The 10872-nt window shown below is 43.0% G+C and overlaps 1 protein-coding gene across 1 annotated transcript in view; it reads right to left on the bottom strand.

Annotated features, from left to right (window-relative positions):
* The window catches only part of S100A9 (S100 calcium binding protein A9), a 392565-nt gene that overhangs the window by 64728 nt on the left and 316965 nt on the right, over positions 1 to 10872 (bottom strand). The window lies entirely within an intron of this gene.

Here is a 10872-nt window from a genome sequence, read left to right as displayed (position 1 = left end):
TAAAAATTTAAGACATTTAAAATCAGGGTGATATTATTCCTGGTCATCCTTCCCAATCCTTGTTCCTAAATCCATGTTGCCTTTGCACAGGCAACCAGTGTTATAATTTGGTATGATTTTTTGGGTAGATCATTTTCTTGCCATTATGTACATATTGAGAAACAATATAGTAGTATATGTACATTTTACATGAATACCATGTGTCTTTTGTGTCTTTCTGCCCCTTACTTTTTTTTTTTCCCACTCAACAATAGATTAGTGCAGTTGTTAAGAGGATGAACTCTGGAGCCAGACTGCCTGGCTTCAGTTCACAGCTTTGTCACTTGCTATTTGCATGATCTAAATTATTAAACTCCCCTAGTCTCCAGTTTCCCCTTTTGTTAATTGGGACTATAGCATACCTATACCCATACAGTTCTTGTGAAGATTAAATGAGTTAATTTATGTAAGCACTTAGAACAGTGCCTCAACCATACTGTTGACAGGTATAAAGTCATATTATTGCTTGCCGGTATTCCTTAGTAATTTATAGGTTGGATCTGCCACAGTCTATTTAACCATTCCTAAATGCATGGACATAGAGATTACTCCAATTTTCATGATTGCAAACGTGGCTTCCATGCATATTTTCATATATGCCTATTTATACACATGAATGATAGGTTCTCAAAGGTAGAGAAGAAGTGAAATTGCTGCATTTATCATTTTATTTTATTTTTAACATCTTTATTGGAGTTTAATTGTTTTACAATGGTGTGTTAGTTTCTGCTTTATAACAAAGTGAATCAGCTATACATATACATATATCCCTATATCTCCTCCCTGTTGCGTGCATTTGTCATTTTAAAGGCTTTATTAGAAAAACATAATTATAATGAGTAGATAGCTGCCTCCTGTTCCTCCCACCTGTTGGTTTTAGTTCTCCTCCCTTTGGCAGACTGAGCCACACTGCAGCTCTGAAGTGACAGACCTCAGTGGTTAGGACTAATAACCTCAGGTTCAGATTAACTTTGGGGGTGGGTTGGGGTCACATTTTTTGGAGGCATACTAAATATTTACATATAATAACTCATTAATCATTATGATGCAGGTACCCTGACTATCCCCATTTTACCTCTCAGGAAATGGAGGCAAAAAGAAGCAATGCCATTACTCTGGGTTGCACAACTATAAGTGGTAGATCCTTTATACAGGTATGAATGTTGAGTCCTTAGTCCGTGTAAACGTCTTAGTATTCTGCTCAGCACATAGAAAACATTCAGTAAGTGTTAGCATTATTCTAGGGTTGATTGGTATATTATTAGGGCTCCAGAATTATTATTTACTGTTACCCTTACTGTCCTCAGATTGTGATGGAGCTCATCTCTGGGGCATTTCTTTCATTTGTCTTAACAAAATGATAGGAAATTGTGGTTTTAAGCCATGGCTGACCAATCTCTGATTCTACTCTATAGCCACAGACCACATACTTACCCTTGGAGGGCACCTGCTGAAATTAACACCCTCTGCTCTGTGTTTGCCCAGAAAGAAGATAAATGCAAATATAGTTAAATGCAAATGTGGGTACATATAAAATCTCATTGCTGGTGGATGGGAGTTGACTTATGCTGGATGCCCAGGAAAGAGATGAATGAGGGGAACACTGTACCTGGGACTTGAGGAGAGGTCAGCTGATTTGAGATGTCGGAGTGGAGGTGGACTAGGAAAGGACTTTCCTTCTGACCCAGAAAATTGTGCTGGACCAAGAAGGAAATGGCATTCACTCTCTCATTGAACATTTACTCTGGGGTAGAATACGGAGATACAGAGATGTAGAAGGCACAGCCCCTCCAGGAGCTCGCATGGAAGGCAGATGAGTAGATGAATGATTGCAGTACAGGGTGATACACAAGGACACCCTCTAGAGGCTGCACTAGAGGCGCATAGAGTGGTGGGGTCTTCCTAGAGCCCGGATCCTTCAGAATATGTCAGAGGGTCAAAAGGGTGGAGGAGGAATTCAAGACAGAGGGGAGGGCATGTGCGAAGGTGTGAGTGTAAGACAGCAGGGCACGTGCAAGTCATCCTGGGTTTGGAAGGACGGTGCGATGGCTCATGCGTGGAGTGGAGGGTGAGGCACCGCTGGGCTGCATCACGGAGGGGGCTGAAAGCCATGTCGAGGAGAATTGACTTTTATCTTAATTTTATTAGCGAAGTTATTTCTTCAAATATTGGCATCCAGGGGAAAAGATGAGTTGCCTGGAGGTGGGAGCGGGCTTGCTGGAGAGAAAGCACAGTGGGAAAAGTTCCAGGCAGGGGCTGGCAGTGGCCCCGGAAAATGTTAGAAGGTGGACCTTGCCATGATGACCGCGTTTGACTGGCTCCCTTGTCATGTGGAACAAACAAATAAATCGTTGAAAACCTTTGCTCTGACCAGTTGTCACAGAGTTCTTTCATTTAATCTTTTTTTAAAAAAGAATTTAATTTATTTATTAGGGTGTGTTGGGTCTTTGTTGCTGCGCGCGGGCTTTCTCCAGTTGCAGCGAGCAGGGGCTACTCTTCATTGTGGTGCGCGGGCTTCTCATTGCAGTGGCTTCTCTTGCTGCAGAGCATGGGCCCTAGAGTGTGTGGGCTTCAGTAGTTGTGGCTCATGGGCTCTAGAGCGCAGGCTCAGCAGTTGTGGTGCACAGGCTTAGCTGCTCCATGGCATGTGGGATATTCCCAGACCAGGGCTTGAACCCATGTCCCCTGCACTGGCAGGTGTATTCTTTTTTTTTTTTTTTTTTTTTTTTTTTTTTTTTTTTTGCGGTATGCGGGCCTCTCACTGCTGTGGCCTCTCCCGTTGCGGAGCACAGGCTCCGGACGCACAGGCTCAGCGGCCATGGCTCACGGGCTTAGTTGCTCCGCGGCATGTGGGATCCTCCCGGACCAGGGCACGAACCCGCGTCTCCTGCATCCGCAGGCGGACTCTCAACCACTGCGCCACCAGGGAAGCCCTGGCAGGTGTATTCTTAACCACTGCGCCATCACGGAAGCCCTTATTTAATCTTTAAATTAGCTTGTGATTTTGGCGTTGTTGTTACGACCATGGGGCAGCTGGGTAAATGAAGGCTCAGCAAGGCTGAGGAAGTTGCTTCAAACCACACAAGTGTGTGAGTGCTAGAGTGTTCATTTGGAGCCCTGCACCATCCAGGGCTCCCTGGCCGTCCTCAGAGGCCAGGAGAAGTGAGCGCAGAGTCTATGATGCCGCGTTCTCCGATGGAGCATCACTTTATGTAGCTGTGGAGGGCAGTTATGCCCGGGAACGACTAGTTCTGTGGTAAAACGGCCCCATGGGGCCCCATTTGGTGTCCGAGGCGATGACCAGATGTCCTGCTAAGAAGGAGGGGTGTGGGGAGACCCAGAAATCCTGCACAGCCTCTAGGCGGTTCCCCTTCTCCCCAGGGCTGAGGCAGCAGGAGACTTCCAGAGTTTGCAGGGGGAAGAGGGGCCTGTGGCTTTCATCACAAGGGAAAGGCTAGATAGGCATAACTCCATCACCCCTTCTGCAAAAGCTTCTCCCAGGACATGCTGACTCTGCCAACAAAGCTCAGCAGGTCAGTTTGGCAACCTGGCCCCTCAGGTGCTGCCTTTTTTCTGCAAAGTTTCTGCAACAAGAAAAAGGGATTTCTTAACTGCTCAGGTGTAATAATGAATGGGTGGAGGGGGCACTGGTGAACTGGGGTACAGCCTCACCACAACCTGCAAGGTTTCCTGCGCATCAGGAAACCTTAGGTCTCGGGAAGTTGGCAGGCTGCTCCACCTCTGAATTGAGGAAAGGGGGATGCCTTCCACACTTAATTTCTTTGGTTCTTCAGATACTTTCATTTTCCTCATACAATGTGTCAGCCATCTCGACAAGGGTTTTACAAGCAGGACCTGATTTTATCTCCACAATAACCCAGAGGAGTGGGTACTGATGCCTCCATCTAACAGATAAGAATGTGATGCACATTGCAATTAATGTCCGTTTGATGCTGTATCCATTACCATTCAGTGGACACAGACAGGTGCTGTTCTGGATGCTGGGGAGACAGCAGAGAACATGGCCACAAGGACTTGATTACAGTGGCACCAGGCAGGCTGCTCCCAGGATCGAAAGAGATAGTGGACATGAACATGTTTGATAGACCAAAAAGTTCCACAAGCCTCTAGGGGACATCCTGGCAGGAATAAAGGCTCAGCACACTGTGAAAGCTGGATAACACTGTGGATCAGAAAGCTTAGGAGAACTGTCACTTGTGACTGCCCCACCACACCACTTCAGCTGGGCTGCTCGTGGTCTTGGCCTGCAAGGTTCTAGGGGTCAGACAGAACACTGTACTGGTCGCCCAACTTTCACAAGCTTTGAGGGGACACCCCCCCACCCGTCCCCATATTCCAGCTCCTTTCACCGTGCTTGCCTGGGGCCAGGAGGATGCTCAGCAGACAAAGACCAGGTGCTTGTCCTGGCGTGGGGCCGGGGACTGCTCCCGTCCACTCGGTCCTGAATCCCTGTTCCCTGGACTTGTGCTTGAAGGTTTGAGAAGCACATGGAGGAAGCTGGAGAGGCTTCATGAATCAACTCTGAATTCACTAATTTGTGTTTGTGACCTGTCATCTCCTGGTCCTCCAAAGGCCTCAGTCAAGAATCATTTATTGTATTGTATTTTGTTCATTTGTTTCTTCATATACTGTTCTCCCAGGGCAAGGGGTACCTGTGTTACAAGTTTTGTGAAATAGAAATCAGAATGAAGGAAGGAAGACACAACAAAGATGGGACTCAAAAGAAACAGTTTTTCTTTATCATTTTAAAGCAAGGAACAAAGTATATCACTTGCTATTACAAAAGCAATGCATGCTTACTCATCTATGGCCTACATTACATTGTCATTACTTTAGAGTATATAACTGCATATTGGTTATTTGAAAGCCTACTTCTTTTCACCTAACAATAATATGTCATTATTTTTCCACAGTGTGTTTTTTTTTTTTTTTTTTTTTTTTTTTTTGCTGTCCGCGGGCCTCTCACTGTTGTGGCCTCACCCGTTGCGGAGCACAGGCTCAGCGGCCATGGCTTACAGGCCCAGCCGCACCACGGCATGTGGGATCTTCCTGGACCGGGGCACGAACCCGTGTCCCTTGCATTGGCAGGCGGACTCTCGACCACTGCGCCACCAGGGAAGCCCCACAGTGTGTTTTAATGACTAAAAAATAAATATCCTATTGTATAGATAGATGTGAATTTATTTAATTAGTTCTCTACTGCTGATAATTCACATTATTGCCTTTCTCCCTTTTAAAAATAAAATTGTTGCAATAAACATCCTTGTACATATAAGTGTGGAAACATTGCCAATTGTTTTCTTAGGGTGAATTCCTAGAAGCAGGATCCCTGGGTTATAGCACATCCATCACAGGTGAAGATACAGGCTCGGGAGTCAGACCACTTAGGACTGAGTCTGAGCTCTGCAGCCTGCTAGCTGAATGGGCTTAGAGGATCTCAAAAGACACAGTTTCCTTCCTGGTGAATGTGGGTAATAACAGTACCTCCTTTATTGAGTTGCTAGGAGATGCATGTGGTACAATACATGGTAAGCCCTTAGATCATGGCCTGGTCCACAGTGAGCACAGAACTCTTAGTTATTATTACTGTTATTATTGCTGTTATCATTGCCAACTTGTCCTCCTTAGTGTCCCAAGTTTAACTCCCATGAGCATTGTATGAAAGTGTTCATTTCCACACACATTTGTCAACACTGGGTGTTATCATTCCTTTTATTGTTTCATTGTTTGTCAGCCTGGTAGGGAAACTTGTTGCTTTAATTTTACTTCTTTGTTTACTGGTGTTGAGAACTTTTTTTTGATGGTTTTATTGGCATTAATTTATTCATGAGTGAATTTCCTGTTCATGATTTTATTCCTGTTTTGGGTGATTTGCTCATCTTTTTCTTATGGATTTCTTTAATATATTAAGGATATTAATCTTTTGCTGGTCATGTATGTTGTAAATGTATTTCTTCCCAGTTTTTCTTGGGCTATTTAATTATTTATTTATTTATTTATTTATTGTGGTACACGGGCCTCTCACTGTTGTGGCCTCTCCCATTGCGGAGCACAGGCTCCGGATGCCCAGGCTCAGTGGCCATGGATGACGGGCCCAGCCGCTCCGCAGCATGTGGGATCTTCCCGGACCGGGGCACGAACCCGTGTCCCCTGCATCAGCAGGCGGACTCTCAACCACTGTGCCACCAGGGAAGCCCCCTTGGGCTATTTAATTTCATTTCTATTTATGGACACAAAAGTTGTATTTTTCCTTATTGTCCTTGCCTCTACTTTCACACTGAAAAGCTCACCATGAAATATATTACTTATATTTTCCCAATTTTCAAATTTTTAATGATTTTTTACTTTTAACTTTTGTTTTTTTAAAAAGATTATTTATTTAACTTTTGAATTCAAATGAAATTAATTTGCAATTTTAATAATTAACTTTCCCACTTTTTGTTTAATTATTTATCAATTAATTATTATAGACTAAATTATTATTTTACTGTTGAAGGAATTGAAACTTAGAAAGTTTAAGTCAGGTACTAGAGGTCATTTGGTAAGTAAAGGATAAAGGCAGGACTTGAACCCGGGGATCTGACTCTAGAGTACTCGCTCTCAACCTGGGGGCCTTGACACCCACTCCTCTCCCCTCCCAGGCTCTCTCCTTCTGAGACCCAGCCACTCAAGCAGCCTGTTCTGTGTTTCATCTCAGTCATGCCTTGCTGCCAGCTAGCTGCCAACCAGATCCTAAGCCAAACATAAGTGGATAGCTATTACTAAATGTAACCCTTTAAAGAAGAGTTTTAAAGATGCTGTCCTGTTGACAGTCCAATGAGTGATAGACTTTCACTTCGTGTGAATTTCTTAAGCAAAAAATAGGAGAGGGGAGAAAGGAGAGAGAGGAAGATGACAACAGCCAGACAACGGCCAGTAGAAATCACTACACCCTTTGACATCACTGTCACAAATGAATACCCTCTCCATAACCAGATTGCTAGCTTTGGTCCAGAGCAGAACAGCAGGTGGAGCTGGGACTCCTGAAATGAGTGTAAGAATTGCTTTTCAACAGCTTTGAAGAGAGAGTGCTCCTGAATAAAATGATGGAAGGAAGAAAATGAGAGAGTTGGGCTGCACCAAGACAATGGATCTAACACCAGTTATCCCAGGGGCAGCGTGTTCTGTTCTGGTTACCGTCACCTTTCATTTAGGTTCATTTGGGTTTTATGACATTCTTTATCCACTGCGAATATCAAATAATCCCTGCATTGGGATACCCCATCCTCCCCATTACCTTTTCTCTTCTCTCCCCCAGTCCTCTCTCTCTGGACCAGCTCACTCTCATCCACTCATAAACATGTGCTGGGCTGAAGTGAACTCAAGATCTCAGGTCGGCCCAGCAGCACAAGGATCCATCTTTCCAATAACCATTCAAGATGCTTCACTGAAAACACAAAATTCTTAGACTCAAACTCATCTTCTTCTAACACAAACCTCTTCTGTTTCCTCAGTGCCCATTAACAATAGCACCTGGGAGTGCTCTGAGTTCTTAATTTTCTTCTTAACTTTCCACTAACCAGATCCCATAAATTTGCCTCTCTGATGATGTTTCTCTCATTGGTACCCTCTTTCTCCCACCACCACTGCCTTCTTCAGACGTGGAGATTTTTTTTTTTTTTAACATCTTTATTGGAGTATAATTGTTTTACAATAGTGTGTTAGTTTTCCCTCTACAACAAACTGAATCAGTTATACATACACACATGCTCCCACATCTCCTCCCTCTTGCATCACCCTCTCTCCCACCCTCCCTATCCCACCCCCCCAGGCGGTCACAAAGCACAGAGGTGATCTCCCTGTGCTATGCAGCAGCTTCCCACTAGCTATCTAATTTACATTTGATAGTGTATATATGTCCCTGCCACTCCCCCACTTCGTCACAGCCCACCCCTCCCCCTCCCCATATCCTCAAGTCCATGCTCGAGTAAGTCTGTGTTTTATTCCCGTCCTACCACTAATCTCTTCATGACATTTTTTTCCCTTAGAATCCATATATATGTGTTAGCATACGGTATTTGTTTTTCTCCTTCTGACTTACTTCACTCTGTATGACAGACTCCAGGTCCATCCACCTCATTATAAATAACTCAGTTTCATTTCTTTTTATGGCTGAGTAATATTCCATTGTATATATGTGCCACATCTTCTTTATTCATTCATCTGTTGATGGACACTTAGGTTGCTTCCATGTCCTGGCTATTGTAAATAGAGCTGCAATGAACATTTTGGTACATGAGTCTTTCTGAATTATGGTTTTCTCAGGGTATATGCCCAGTAGTGGGATTGCTGGGTCGTATGGTAGTTCTATTTGTAGTTTTTTAAGGAACCTCCATACTGTTCTCCATAGCGGCTGTATCAATTTACATTCCCACCAGCAGTGCAAGAGGGTTCCCTTTTCTCCACACCCTCTCCAGCATTTATTGTTTCTAGAGTTTTTGATGATGGCCAATCTGACCGGTGTGAGATGATATCTCATTGTAGTTTTGATTTGCATTTCTCTAATGATTAATGAGGTTGAGCATTCTTTCATGTGTTTGTTAGCAATCTGTATACCTTCTTTGGAGAAGTGTCTATTTAGTTCTTCTGCCCATTTTTGGATTGGGTTGTTTGTTTTTTTGTTATTGAGCTGCATGAGTTGCTTATAAATTTTGGAAATTAATCCTTTGTCAGTTGCTTCATTTGCAACTATTTTCTCCCATTCTGAGGGTTGTCTTTTGGTCTTGTTTATGGTATCCTTTGCTGTGCAAAAGCTTTTAAGTTTCATTAGGTCCCATTTGTTTATTTGTGTTTTTATTTCCATTTCTCTAGGAGATGGGTCAAAAAGGATCTTGCTGTGATTTATGTCGTATAGTGTTCTGCCTAAGTTTTCCTCTAAGAGTTTGATAGTGTCTGGCCTTACATTTAGGTCTTTAACCCATTTTGAGTTTATTTTTGTGTGTGGTGTTAGGGATTGTTCTAATTTCATACTTTTACATGTAGCTGTCCAGTTTTCCCAGCACCACTTATTGAAGAGGCTGTCTTTTCTCCACTGTATATCCTTCCCTCCTTTATCAAAGATAAGGTGACCAGGGCTTCCCTGGTGGCGCAGTGGTTGAGAATCCGCCTGCCGATGCAGGGGATACGGGTTCGTGCCCCGGTACGGGAAGATCCCACATGCCGCGGAGCGGCTGGGCCCGTGAGCCATGGCCGCTGAGCCTGCGCGTCCGGAGCCTGTGCCCCGCAACGGGAGAGGCCACAACAGTGAGAGGCCCGCGTACCACAAAAAAAAAAAAAAAAAAAAAAAAAAAAAAAAAAAAAAAGATAAGGTGACCATATGTGTGTGGGTTTATCTCTGGGCTCTCTATCCTGTTCCATTGATCTATATTTCTGTTTTTGTGCCAGTACCATATTGTCTTGATTACTGTAGCCTTGTAGTAGAGTCTGAAGTCAGGGAGCCTAATTCCTCTAGCTCCATTTCTCGTTCTCAAGATTGCTTTGGCTATTCGGGGTCTTTTGTGTTTCCATACAAATTGTGAAATTTTTTATTCTAGTTCTGTAAAAAATGCCAGTGGTAATTTGATAGGGATTGCATTGAATGGGTAGATTGCTTTGGGTAGTATAGTCATTTTCACTATGTTGATTCTTCCAATCCAAGAACATGGTATATCTCTCCACCTATTTGTATCATCTTTAATTTCTTTCATCAGTGTCTTATAGTTTTCTGCATACAAGTCTTTTGTCTCCTTAGGTAGGTTTATTCCTAGATATTTTATTCTTTTTGTTGCAATGGTAAATGGGAGTGTTTTCTTAATTTCACTATCAGATTTTTCATCATTAGTGTATAAGAATGCCAGAGATTTCTGTGCATTAATTTTGTATCCTGCAACTTTACCAAATTCATTGATTAGCTCTAGTAGTTTTCTGGTAGCATCCTTAGGATTCTCTATGTATAGTATCATGTCATCTGCAAACAGTGACAGCTTTACTTCTTCTTTTCCTATTTGGATTCCTTTTATTTCTTTATTTTCTCTGATTGCTGTGGCTAGAACTTCCAAAACTATGTTGAATAAGAGTGGTGAGAGTGGGCAACCTTGTCTTGTTCCTGATCTTAGTGGAAATGGTTTCAGTTTTTCACCATTGAGAACGATGCTAGCTGTGGGTTTGTCATATATGGCTTTTATTATGTTGAGGAAAGTTCCCTCGATGCCTACTTTCTGCAAGGTTTTTATCATAAATGAGTGTTGAATTTTGTCAAAAGCTTTCTCTGCATCTATTGAGATGATCATATGGTTTTTCTCCTTCAGTTTGTTGATATGGTGTATCACGTCGATTGATTTGCGTATATTGAAGAATCCTTGCATTCCTGGGATAAACCCCACTTGATCATGGTGTATGATCCTTTTAATGTGCTGTTGGATTCTGTTTGCTAATATTTTGTTGAGGATTTTTGCATCTATGTTCATCAGTGATATTGGCCTGTAGTTTTCTTTCTTAGTGACGTCTTTGTCTGGTTTTGGTATCAGGGTGATGTTGGCCTCATAGAATGAGTTTGGGAGTGTTCCTCCGTCTGCTATCTGTTGGAAGAGTTTGAGAAGGATAGGTGTTAGCTCTTCTCTAAATGTTTGATAGAATTCCCCTGTGAAGCCATCTGGTCCTGGGCTTTTGTTTGCTGGAAGATTTTAAATCACAGTTTCAATTTCAGTGCTTGTGATTGGTCTGTTCATATTTTCTATTTCTTCCTGGTTCAGTCTCGGCAGCTTGTGCATTTCGAAGAATTTGTCCATTTCTTCC

Source organism: Kogia breviceps, chromosome 1, assembly GCF_026419965.1.
Source record: "Kogia breviceps isolate mKogBre1 chromosome 1, mKogBre1 haplotype 1, whole genome shotgun sequence".
Classification (NCBI taxonomy): Eukaryota; Metazoa; Chordata; class Mammalia; order Artiodactyla; family Physeteridae; genus Kogia; species Kogia breviceps.
This window is presented reverse-complemented; position numbering and strand designations above follow the sequence as displayed.